The sequence below is a fragment of the Athene cunicularia genome (genome assembly GCF_003259725.1).
Source record: "Athene cunicularia isolate RWA chromosome 5 unlocalized genomic scaffold, athCun1 chr5_part1, whole genome shotgun sequence".
In the NCBI taxonomy this organism is placed as follows: Eukaryota; Metazoa; Chordata; class Aves; order Strigiformes; family Strigidae; genus Athene; species Athene cunicularia.
Genome location: NW_020799101.1, coordinates 44,232,268 through 44,245,207, shown reverse-complemented (window position 1 = coordinate 44,245,207; position 12,940 = coordinate 44,232,268). Strand labels below are relative to the sequence as shown.

Sequence of the window (12,940 nt, the reverse complement as noted above, 5' to 3'; positions counted from 1 at the left end):
TCCCTTGTCCTCCCAAACTGCCCCCCCCCCGCTCCAGAGAGAAGATAAAAAGATTGCAAGTGTGGAGACACTTCAGTCCAAGGACTACATTGCAAAGCAATTGCAGAGAGCATGTTTGAAATTCTTTTATACATTTCTAAAATAACAGCGAGAAACATGCTCTCTTACTGCTCAGAGATAAGGGAAAACTGCCCTTGAAGAACTACAGTATCCAAAATATAAAATTTCATTTCTGTTTTTTAGCACATGGACCATTTTGAAAACGCTGAAAACACTTTTTTTTTCTTTTTTTTTTTTTTTTTTTTTTTTTTTTTTTTTTTCTTCGCATATTCAGATAACCACAGTGCAAAGCAGAGCGAGTCTGGCCTCTCTGGATTCTGTTTGCTGTGTTTCCCTACACCTCTCACTGGTCCCTGGGGCTCCGGAGGGTGTTTATTACAAATGAATGTTTAATGTCTGCCTTGAAGAGCTACTTGTCTGGCTTGGATTTTCTGGTTGCAGTGCTCTGGAAACAGCTGCACATGGAGAAGGGTCCTGTTGAGCGTTATCTGGGCACAGAGGAACGCTCTTGCATCTGGCGGCTGTTTTTAGTGAAGGCTTTCTTGTCTTACTGGTTGGCTGTTCAGCTTGGCAGAGGAGAGCTTGGTGAAGAGATGACACTGATTATTTTGTTTGACCTTCTTCATTGCCAGTTAAGTCCCGGTACAGGAGTCCACTGGCTGAGCATGAGCTGCAGGGACATGGAGTTTGAAGGAGATCCCTGACTCCCCTGGCCCTGGGTAAGCGCAGGACAGCGTGGCAGCTTTTCAAAGGAGGTTCTGAGGAAAACAAGCTCAGGGTGAGCTGACTGCTTCCCCCACCCTTCTTGCTCCCCAGGCTAGGTCCAAGGGGGAAGGAGGCCTCTGGTTCTAGACTCTTGCTCTGTAATGTTGCTCTGCAATGTTGCTCTGCCCGCTTTCAACTGGGGTGGCAGCTGGTGCCTTGAACCTTACTTGTCCTTCTCACCTTCTCACCTGTCTTTCATTTAAATGCAGCTGGTTTATGTCGTAGCTAGGAGATAGGGTGGGCCGGATGCTTTAGCAACATGTATCTTTGAAGCTCTGGCAAACTCACTCTGGGGTGTACTTAGGTGAAGGATATGCATGCTACATCCCTCTTTCATTACTGTCTTGAGGTTGACTTGCTTGTGCCTTGGAAGAGGCGTCAAGTGTTTTGCTGGGATAGACTGGAACTCTGTGTTGAGAAACCTGTCAAAGGCTGAAACCAATCAGTATGGCTTGATGGCACAATCAGTGCAAAAGAGCAAGGCTTCACAGCCTCCTAAAGCTTCGTCCTTTCACCCAGTTTCTGGGCTCACTTCCCATGTGTCAGAAACATTTCTCAGCAGTGGAAATTATTTATTCATGGTCCTAGGCTGAGCTGTGTGCAGACTGCTGTATCTTGCCAACTGGTGGCCAGATACTAGAGCCAATCTCACCAATCATGGATTATAAACAGCAACTTTCACCAAGTGAGTCAGGTGGGGGAGCTCCCTTTAGCTTATTGCAGCTAGGAACTGCTTTCTGAGAGCCTTTAAACACCTCACTCCACTCAGAATGAAATACAGCTGTCCAGAGCAGGCAATGCTCACTTAGCAGCTGTGCCACAGCTATCTTGGGAGCCTTTTTGTGTGCCCAAGAGTCCAAATCAAATAGGGCAGCAGAGAGTTTTTGCGCAGTTGATAGTTTCCTTGTCATGGTTTCCTGATTGCAATCCCTGCCTAATTAGGTGGGGTGCTGCCTCCTCTAGATTCTTGAAGAATGGTGCAGTCAAAAGCTAAGCGCTAGTAAAAGCTCCTGTGGTTGAGCATAAGGCCAATAGGCTGATTTTAGTTCACATCCTTAGTCAAACTTTTTTTACAAGTAGCATTGGTCTTTTCTTTTTCCCTGCTTCTCAGTTTCACTGTTTGGTAAAAAATGCTGAAGTGCATATGTATCATTTATTGAAGTGCTAAAAAAAATTAAGCTGAAATAAAGAGAAGAGCATGAGGGAAGGTCAGTCAAAAGGTAAGGGCATGTTTATTTTCAAGACATACCTTTGCAGACAGCTCTGTAATAGAAAAGCAGAATGCACCCTCTTGGTTTTGCAGTCTTGCCCCTACAATGGGAGTAGTATTTGCGGTCCCATTGTTAGGAGGAAACTCCCATTGTTAGGAGGGAGGAAGCCCTCTCTATTGCATTTTGGCTTCCACAGCCTATTTCATGACCAGGCTCCAAAAGCAATATAGACAGTAGCATCAGCATGTGCAGAATCTCGGAAACACTTTTAAAATTGTAGGGTAATGAGCAAGGTAGTCCCACCACTTATTTCAATGACCTCATTAAGTTTTGGAAATGGATCAGGGTTTTTTTTGCTTCACTTGAAACACTTCTGAAGGGCCAGATTTTCAGAAACAACTAAGTATTTCTTGCTGGAGGCATCTTGGATACCCAGCTTGAGACATTTGTATAGATCTATCCCCAAACCACTGACCACTTCTGAAAACTCTGTTCTTCCCAGTGAAGCTTCTCCTTATCCATCTGTTTGGGATCTGGTTGTACTTCTGTTGCAGACACGGACTTTTACCCTCAGTTTCAATGGAATTGTTCTTTCCCTTGGCTGTCTCTCCTCTTGTGTTCAGCAGGCTCAGCAGTGTTCTTTCACTAATTGCCTAACAGAGTCCTCCAAAACAATATTCTCTGACCATATAGTGTTTTTACAATAAAAAACATTGTCTCACATTTTAATAACTGTATTAATAACTGAAAAAGCGAGGAAGTGATGTTCCTTTCCTGACATGCTGTGACAGTAGGCCAAAGAGATTGCTTTCTGCAGTTTTCAGAGGGATGGCATTCTATTTCTCCAGTTCAGAGAGATCCTTTGGGAACTGTGTTCATTCAGCGTTGTTGCAGAAGCTGCAGAACATTTCGTTTTGCCCGTGCCCTGTAATAACAATAGTCCTTGAACTAAATTGCCTGACCAGTTCCATACTTGCAACTTCCACTATGCTACCCTGCTTTTGATTACTAGTTATTTAATGATGTTGAATGAGAGGGCAAAAGAGAAAACCAGTGGTATGGATTGGGGGAAAAGCAGCTGATGAAAAACATTTGCAAATAGGGGACATGCCCTGGTAATGAAAGCTGGTATGAGTCCTCAAAAGCACCATCATGAGAAAATGCCAGCAAGAAATAAGTAGCTGCCTTTTCCCCTAGTCAGTCCATTCTGATGTACTATAATTTTGCTGAATGCCACGCAGTACAAAATGGCTTTAAGGTGCTTGTACAATTAAGCCTTAGCTAAGGAAAAAATTACCTCATCTCTGTATTTCTACCATGTGCTGGAATTGCTGATACATTAACTGGTAGTCATGTTTCTTTTGGACCATTGAAAAGTTTCAACTGTTTTTGCATTGCCTTCCAGAAGAATGTCTGTTAGATTTGCTTTTTCCTGAAGGATTAGTGGTCAGAAGTTGGTTTTGGTTTGGGTTGGGTTTTTTTTTTTTTTTTTGAACCTATAGAGTGTAGAAGGTAAAAAGAAAAACAGTTCTTAAAATACCGCAATTTTCTATTTTTATTTTCTGGGAGAAGAAGAAAAGAATGCATGTAACCTTTTGCCTGGTGTTAACCTGGAGTTGTTCTTTATCTTCTGCCGCTGTTTGTTTGGCTGACTCTGTATGTTCTTCATCCTTTCCAGTCACTGGCTTTCTGCAATGAATAGGTGCCTTTCTGTTGTGCAGATAGAATAAACTCTTTTGAGGCCTTTAGGTTTTATGCTGTGAATAGTGCTTACATTCTGGCATCTGTTTCTTGGTACTTGAAAACCTAGTAGCTATTTCTGTAGGGCTCAGCTCTTCATTTTCTACAGTTTGCTCCCATGAACAGCCCTACTGCACAATGACAATATAATTTCCAACCGAGTCAGCTAAACTGTACTTTTCTGTGTGGCATGTGTGTTCGCTGGTGTGCATGCTCCAATGAAGTTTTCTCACTGATAATCTTTAAAGCTGCTCTAATTTGACTGATTTAGGACTTGTATTTGCACTGTACCCTTCTATGGTAGCCTTTATTCAGAGGTTAACTTCAGTAATTTGCAAAACCCAAATCTTTATTGTGGTTTATTTGCACCTATGCATAGCTAGAGGCACCTCAAATTCTATGAAGAAGCAGTTAAGAACAGCAGATGGTTGGACACTGAGGGACAGAGCTTTAGGTGATACAGCACGTGGGCAAGGAGACCTGGCCTGCTCAGTGGGGAAAATAAGGAAGGATATGGAGAGGAAAGGGTGGTTTCCTCTGTGTCTTGGGAAATCATCTTCCTTTTCTCTTTGCACTTAGCAATCTGATTTCATGTGCTGATCACAAGATTCATTCATATGAAGGGCCGAAACCTTTGAGCCGTGTGCTAGATGTTTGGAACGTGATGAAAATGCCAAGACGCATGGTGTAATAGCTTTGTTACTGTGGTCAGGAGGATTTAGGTGGAGTTGCAGGCACTGAAATGGAATTTTGCAAGCTTTTACTCTTCATTTCAAGCGGATAATGGAACAGCATTGCATATCCTTTTCCATAACTGGTTTGTGGCTTTCTCCTTGGCCTTTACCATTTGATTATTGGTTTTTGTGTGCTTTTTCCTCCACAAATACTACTGCTAAGTCCTTTGAAATTATTGTGTCTTTCAAGAAAAACAATCGGGTCTTAAGAGGCATTTTTTGGGGGGGTATGGGGGACAATCTGGAGTTTGTTTAAGGAAAGGGGATCTGAAGAAGATAAAGCAGAGATATCAGCTATGCAGAACTAATGATGCATTCCAAAAGAGAACCGAAGAGCTATACAACTCCATGATGTGCTCCGTTCTGTATTAGCTTTTTCACTGCAAAATCATTTGAAGGACCAGGATCACAGACACATGTATTATACATAAAACTGTAAAGCATAAGAGTATATTTGGATCTAACACTGCATGAGGAAGCCCATGGCACTCTTTTATAGAGCAAGCAAATGACACTAAATTCCCTAGGCAGGAATCAAAGCCTTTCCAAACTAACCTCAGTACCAGCAGCTGTTAGAATTGCTATAATAGACGTACACCCTTGCTGCATATACAGCACGTGCTGCCTGAATGTCTGTTTTCTTTCCACCCTTGGATGCTTCTGCAATTCTGGGAACGGCTTGCCCAAAGGTGTCAGTGTGTCTGCTCAGGTGAATCTGAGGGAAGAGATATGAGAGGTAGATGAGAGCCTTAGGAAAGTATCATACAAACCAGCCAGATTGTCAGAGCTAATAGAGTGACAGCTTGAGTGCGAAAACCCAAGTGCTGTACCACAGCATCCCAGGGATCAGCCAGCCCTTTATTCAAGGGAAGGAGAGAGAGCAGCAACAACAAACCTAAATTAACAGTTCAAACTGACAGAAAGCATTATTTCTGAGGCAAACAAGAAGGAATAACTTGAAAAACGGACAGACTGTTGTTTAAGCGCTACAGATATTTCAAACCCCAGAGAAACTAAGGAAGTAGTGCCGCTTGTTAGAAGGTGATGTGAAATGATTTGAAATAGCTATTAAAAATGCAAATGCTTCTGTTAGGCAACCTGTTTCCTCAGACTAAGTAATTTAATCCTATTGCTCAGGAAGTGCCATTGGTTTCTTTTCCCAATAGGTTTAGGGCACAGAGGGCATTTGGATTAATGAGAGGCAGAGATGGTGGGAAAATACTCCATTATCCTTAGCCTTTGGTAAGACTGGGTAATTAGTGAAACCTTTGCAAGGAGTATTTTTCATTTCAAAGTAATTGCAAAATAATTGTCTCATCTGGTAGGGATATCATCTCATTGATTACAATCAGGGTAATATATGAAACACCTACTTCAGAAGTAAATACACTAGAGTGGTTCTGAGTGGTCATCTGAAGGCCCCATGATTAGGTATATTTAAAACCTATACAAAACAGCACATACCATATTCGCTGTTCATTTAAAGGGGGGCAGTTGGCTTTGTTGGTGCAGATTTTGGGTGCCAGCTGAGAATTCCTTGTGCTCATTTACATCAGAATCCCTAAACCCCCTCCCCCTGAAAATAAGAAGCACATCAGTAGGCTGGGGACTTCGCTTTTAAGGGTGAACTTTACAAGCTGTAAAAGAAACAACTTTCAGGGAAAGACAGGAGAATGAGAAAGGAAGAAACAGTGATCTCAGTAATGAAGGAATAGCTTTGAGACTGAAGATTTTCGCTTTCTGTTTCTGTCACTGGCTTCCTGGCTGATCTTTACCACCAGAATCTCTCTGGATTTCTACTTTACATCTATAACAAGGAAAATACTAGTATTTGCATTTTCCCTGCTTTTTGTCTGTTTAGGAAGCAACCTCTTTGGGCAGTTTTCATGCTGTGTACAGAAAAAATCTTGGCTCTGTGGGGCCTCTTCGGACTCTTGTGATACAAACAGTAATAACGAGGCAGGAAGATGTCCAAAGGTGTGTTTTTGGAAAGATGTCCAGTAATTTTTTTTTTTTTTTTTTTTTTTTTTTTGGGGGGGGGGGGGCAAATTCCCCTGCTTTAGTAGCCAGAGAAGTTAACGCATTTCTGAAATGCAGCTTTTTGTACCTTGGCACAGTTCAGTGTGATGCTCAGTAGGCTCCGTGGCTTCTTTGTGGTAGCAGTTCTCTGTTGCGGTGGTTACCGTGAATTCATCGCTGCTTGCCATTCATGTCGACCTTAAATCAGGTAGTTTTTCCATTGCAGGGAATAGGAAATAATCAATGCTATTTTGTTAGGATTGAATAGTACTTGTGAGTGTTAACAGTTAAGCAGCCAGCAGTGTTGGTGGGGAAATCAGTAGGGTAGAGGAGATGGATGTGGTCAGTGTCTGATCATGTCATTTGATGTGCACCCAGATGTGTGCAGGCTGTTCACATTCCCCGCAGCATGTTGAATAAAACTCTTTCACACACACATGCACTTACATATCCAAACACAGGTTTCGGAGGTGTGTCAGATCAACCTGGGGCACTGGATGTTGTGACTTACAGTCTCCCTGGGCATAATTTCTGTGGGAAAAAGTTACTCTGCTAGATAGGTATGTACCTTTCATTGTCAGGCATCCCGGCGATACTGTTTTCAGCAGGGCAAACCGTGGTTTGCCCAGAGTCTGGTCTGTAACTGGAGCCGCATCTGCTGCTCCTGGGAATGCTGAGCCTTGCATCTGATCTGGAATGCCAATGAGCCCATATAAAGCTGTTAATGTCTGTGTGAGGTTTTTGAGTCCTCATTACCAACCTGATAGAAAGATAATTCCTCAGCTGCTGTTCCAACCTGTGGGATTTTACCCACTTAATTAATTTTCTTTCTTGTTAAAGAAGATCTGTTTTTATGCACCAGAAGCTGTGCTTGTCTTGCTTTTGAGGGCCTCTTCTCATGTCTATATCAAAGGCACAGAGGCCCCAGAAGTTGGGGGGTGAGCCCTAGGGGCAGCATGCCTGCAGAGGCTGAGCTTGCAAGCGCTGCCTTGTGTGCTGAGGGCAGGTTCCTGGAAGGGAGCCATGTCTGCACAGGGGAGGGGACCCTGCTTTCCTTCCCTGCTCCCCCTCTTTTGCTACCACTTGGCAATAAAATGGAAGCTTGTGACATGACCAAAGAATAACCAACTGCACACTGAATGCCTGCTGCGAGTTAAAAATGCCAGCCTACACCACCCTCCCCAACCTTTCAGCGTGTCAGCAAGCTGTCTATGTAAATAAATACACATATCAAACAATAAGCAGATGCCTTTTTAACATGCACTGTTTCAGGCTGAGATATTCCTTTCTGGTGCAGCTCATCTCGGCATCTGTCAAGCTGCTGCCAACTCCACAGCTCCCTTTCAGTTGTATTTAATGCACAAAGATTTGTGTTGTGGTAAGTATAAAATATAATGAGGAATTGGCTTGTTTTACATCTGTTTTGGTGTTACTTGTGTAGCATAAAATGTTAAATGGGAATGCTTTGTGTTCTTCCTGATCTCTGTGTCAGTATATAGTGCAAACTCTTGTTCCTTATGCTTGATTAAGTGGCTTTATACAAGCTTTTGTATGACAGTAGAAGTATACAAGGAGGAAAAAAAAAAAGGGTTGTTTGCAAAATACACCACCATTGGGGCCCTAAAGCAAACAAACACTGAAGTGGGGAGGAAGCTGTGATGAACGTTGAATTTAAAATAAAAATGAGAAATGCAGCTTAACTCCAGCAGAGTATCTTGTACTCCTTAAATCAAACCAAAGTCAGGAGCCACAGAGTCTGAAGCCCCACGGGTGTATCTTAGTGCAGTGTTGTGGAAGGGGCACCAGTGAGCTGCTAGGCTGGGTCAGATCTTGTCTAATCCAGGGTCTTGTCTCTCATAGCAGCCAGCAGTGATTAGAGAGAAGGTAAATCCAGGGCAACTAACCAGGAGAAATTCCACGTTAAGCTTTTGTTTATTTTTGTTTTCATATTAAAAATGTATTGAGCCCAGATGACCCGTAGCCCACTGGCTCTACTTGTCTTTTGAAAATTCACATACAGGGCTAAAGGAGTGTTGGATCTCGTGGTGCTGCTGTCCCTCTCTGCCCCTCTGCAGCAGTCTCAGAGGAGGTGCCTGGTTTTTATTGTCCTTATTCACGTTTCGCACACGCAGCTGCTTTTGGTCTAGTCAGATACATAGGAATCACGTTTAAAAAAAAAAAAAAAAAAAAAAGATCAGACTGTTTATGCAGGCAACAGGTCTTGAAGACAGCTCTCTCTAAGCCTTTTCTGAGGTCTGCTGAGAGAAGGGAGAATATTCCCGCTGCTTGAGACACTCTCAGTTGGATTAGATATAAACAAAGTTCGGGGGGAAGGGAGAATTTAGATGACCTGAAACATCTTCTGTTTCTTAGTGTTCCTTGAATAGTGGTGATTGAAATCTCTCACCTGAGCGAGTATGCACAGAAGACAAAATACAGTATTAGTGACCCTAAATGTGTTAGAGCTCTCTGCTTCTGATCACAGTGCTACATCGGCTGAAATAGTAATAGGGAATGAATGGGTTTTGCCTACATGGATGGCACTGTTCTTCCATAATGGAAAGGGAAAATTGGTTCTAAAAATGTCATTGTAAATATCAAATTTTTGATGACTCTCAGTGCACCTGCCTGTGACGCTTTCTGTCTTGTGGTTGCAGAGCACTTTACAAACCTGAATAAATTAATCTTTTTTTTCCTCAATGTTTCCAAAGGCTGGGAGTTCCTATCCAGTCCTGCGTGTCTGAAAGGACCAGGGCTAGATTCAATAGGATAGGTTTCTGTTGGGCAGCAGACACTTTCTCCTGTGCAGAAGCATATGGAGGAGTTACTAAGCGCTGTGATACAGGGTGGGCACTGGTGCTCCCTGGTGCTATGTGTGGGCAGTTGGCATTGGCTTTGGGGTGCTGGAGAGGCTGGGCAGGGCAGGGGGGTTTGGTTTCAGAAGAGAGTAAAGAAACAAGGTAGGCTAGGGAAGAGAGAAGTAATACTATGAAATGGATTCGTGTGGCGCCAGCTTCATATCTGAATTGGAGCTGTCAGGAAGAATGAGATCCAGACTCGGTGCTGTTCTCCAGAGAGAAGCCGCTACAGAACGATTGCTCTGTTAAGTGCTGGCTCCACCTCTGTGCCCCAGGTCTGGATGACTTCGGCAAGGAGAAAACCGACAAGATCTGGCATGATCTCTCCTCCTTTCCCACTGGCCCTTGCTCCAGGATCTGATTTACTTTCTTTTGCTTGCTTACTGCTTTCATCACCTGAGCATCTTCCACTGAACCCTGCCTCTCCTGGCTATGTTGGTATCTCCATCCCATCTTTACCTCCCTCTCAGCTCCATCACCTTGCCCTCTTTTTCATCCTCAATCTTTTCTGGCTCCCTCTCTTCAGCATACAGTTGTACTCTTAACATCTATCCAGTAAGTGAATATGTGTGTGCGTATTTGTTGCATACAATACAGGAAGGGGTGCGTGTGGGTCTTAATTCAACTACTTTTTTTTTTTTTCACCCACTACTCCATCCTCCATTCTGGAACTTGCCTTTAGGAGACTCACACATCAGTTTGTGGTGTTCCTGTCCTCCCCTGTTTCCCTGGTGACACAGGGGAGCAGGAGGGGAAGATGCAGAGCAACTCTGTTGCTCCTTTCTTATTCTGCTGGAAATAGTCCTGTCCTCCTGCCTTCTGGTCAAAGCCCTTTTCAGGCCAATCTAAATGGACTGGAAAGTAAAGAGGAAGATTTTTGCCTTCAGTCCAGGCCTTGCTAGGGTCTTCAGGGTCACTGTCAGATGCTTCTCCTGACCGCCTTTAGTTGTGCAAGAAAAAGCTGATCTTTACCTAAGCAGGAAGAAGCGAGTAAAGCAAGGTCACGGTCTTCTCCTCGGGCCCAGTGTGGAGGTATGTGTCTTATGTATTCTTCGTTGCTGTTTCTGACAGGTTGACCAGCCTGGATCCTGGAGCTAGGGACCTGAAGCAAGGATCTTGACTGATGCGTGTTTACTACGACCTGACTTCTTGAGGAGAACAAGGACTTCTCTGAAGGGCTGTCCCCTCAAAGCAGCAGGCAGGTAAGGCAGGGAGTGCTCCTCACACTCTGGCTCAGCTGCTGCTGGGCTCTGGGTCTGCTGCAGTGGATTGAGCTGAGGATTTCATCCATTCCTTTGGCTCAGGAGGGGCTTTGTCGTGCCATGTCTGTAGGGGTGAAACCTTACATTGTGTTTACAGCACGGGAAATGTTTTTCAGGAAAAATGTACTTTCAGAGGATCAAGACTGCTCATATGGTTGAGATAAATATAGGCTAAAAGTGTGGGAGGAGTATGCCGAAAAAAGAAAATTGTTACATATGAGTTATCAATAAAACAATACTTAGTCCTCATGTTCTAAAATAATTTTATATTGAAAATTACCTTATTTTAAACAGAAAGTTTTTAAGAAAAGGAATAAGGAAGTGTATGTTTGGGGGAAGGGGTTAAGTAAGAAACTAATTTAATCATTTTGGTTTTGACTGGGAAAAATGTTTCAGGTCATCCAAAAGTGAAAAAACCAAACAGAGAAGCCTTGCAGTTCTAATCACTATGACTCATGGAAACCAGATCTAGAAAAGATGAGGCCCTTTAGTCCAAACCCTTAATCCCCTACTAGTATGTAACATCGTTCCCAGCAGCGTCTACCAGTCCTGTTTTAAATGATGGGATTTTCCCTTGTCCCCTTGGGATAATATTGTACAGACTAATAGAATTAATCTGCTTACTTCTCTTTCAACCCCTGACCACTGCAGATGCAATTAGTAGTAGGCAATGGGAGGATTCTGTTTCCTACGCTGTATTACGAAGGCTTAGGTCTGTATTGTGTTAAACCAGACGTGAGTTGCGAGCCTGTATGCATGAGTGTGGCTTATCTGTCAGTACTCATTACAGCCCCATAAACGTCTCTGAACTATGGAGTTCTCAGACTCACAGGAGCTTTTCTACAGTCCTAATTCAGGATCTGATAAGGCACAGACTAATGTATTTGAATGCCTGTGAGAAAGATAGTATGATTGGAAACTAAAGTGAAATGCAAAGTCATATGCTGCTTGTGCTAGAGACTCTCAGAGGCAATTTAATTCACCATTTCTGGAGCATTCTGTGGCCTCATTTTTGACTTCTGTCTTGGACAATTTAGTAGGAACTTTATGAAGTAGCTTTTTGCTGCATGTGGTGCTGCTGGAGGTACCGCTGCACCTTTCCATTGGTGAATTTCAGGTTTTTCATAGGTGAATATTGTGAGCTTTCTGCTGATGTTTACTGAAAGGCTCCAGTCAAATAGCTAGATGAAATAAGTTTGAGCTGGAAAATCATAGCTGGTCTTAATTTGGTCTGCCTTCTCTTAACAAAGTTTACTCCTCAAATTTGGGAATGTTTTAGTAGTGAGAACTGTTAGTCAGTTTCTAAAGCACATGGATGGACTTTCAACCTTTTTACACCTGGACACTACAGCAACAGCTGATCTGTACAAACTCTTTATGTGGATACTTGGATTCATTCTCTTCCGAAGTGGATTAAAAACCATATCCTAATACAGAAAGCAACTGCAGTGTAATTGCTAGTGGATGTTGGAGTGAGGCTGCAATGTGAAGTGGGGCCAGTGGTCCTGAAAAACCGTGCATGTGGCAGGCTTCCACATGGGCTGTGTCCACTGGCACGAAAGGAGAAGGTTACAGTCCTGTTCCTCCTCCCTCCCAGTAAGTGTCTGGATCTAACGTGACATAGCTTTTCTGGGAATATTTCCTCAAATAGAAAGCCTAAATATGAACTTAGCCACTGGTCCAGCATTTCATTATCAAGATAAGTTAATTAAGCCTATTAAAATTTGACATTTCCAGTGTTTGTCAGATCAGAATTTCTTAAACGCTGACGACTGAGTTGCACAGCTTTGATGGGTTCAGTGAGCCCAGCGCTAATTTGCCCATTGTTTTTAATCAGTTGAAATTCTTTTCCAGCTTGGTGCCTGGCTGCTTCATGTGGTTTTGTAGCATATTTGAAAGGATGGGGAGGTGGTGACTGAAGCAAGGTGTAGTGACCCGTAGCACTTTAGATCATCTGCAGCTTATGTTCCCCGTCCCTGCTTTGCCAGTCAAGCTTTGTTCCAGTGAAAGTGTCAGTAAACCCAAGGCAGATAGGTACCGTTTCTCCTCTACTCTTCCCTTTCCCTTCCCCCTGAAAGTTTATCTTGCTTCTCACTTTTTAAAAGCTCTGCATTAGCTGGGGGGCCATGAAGTAAAAGGCATGCTTTAAATACAGATGCTGGTGATAGTCCTTTCAAAAGCTGCATTTCTCAAGCTGGGAGCTATTGACCTCTTTCAGTGCAGTCACAAAGAAATCCAAGAGGAAATGGAGGGTGAGGGCCAGCAGGGAATATATATATATCTGTCTCTTA

General features: G+C 43.1%; 1 protein-coding gene across 5 annotated transcripts in view; it reads left to right on the top strand.

The window, feature by feature from the left end:
* Positions 1-12,940, top strand: part of TSPAN18 (tetraspanin 18) — a 122,831-nt gene that overhangs the window by 49,326 nt on the left and 60,565 nt on the right. For all 5 annotated transcript variants that reach the window (XM_026848944.1, XM_026848943.1, XM_026848942.1 and 2 more), the window contains one exon: positions 10,459-10,589. The gene's annotated coding sequence lies outside the window, so the exon portion shown is untranslated. The remainder of the gene's footprint in view (positions 1-10,458; positions 10,590-12,940) is intronic.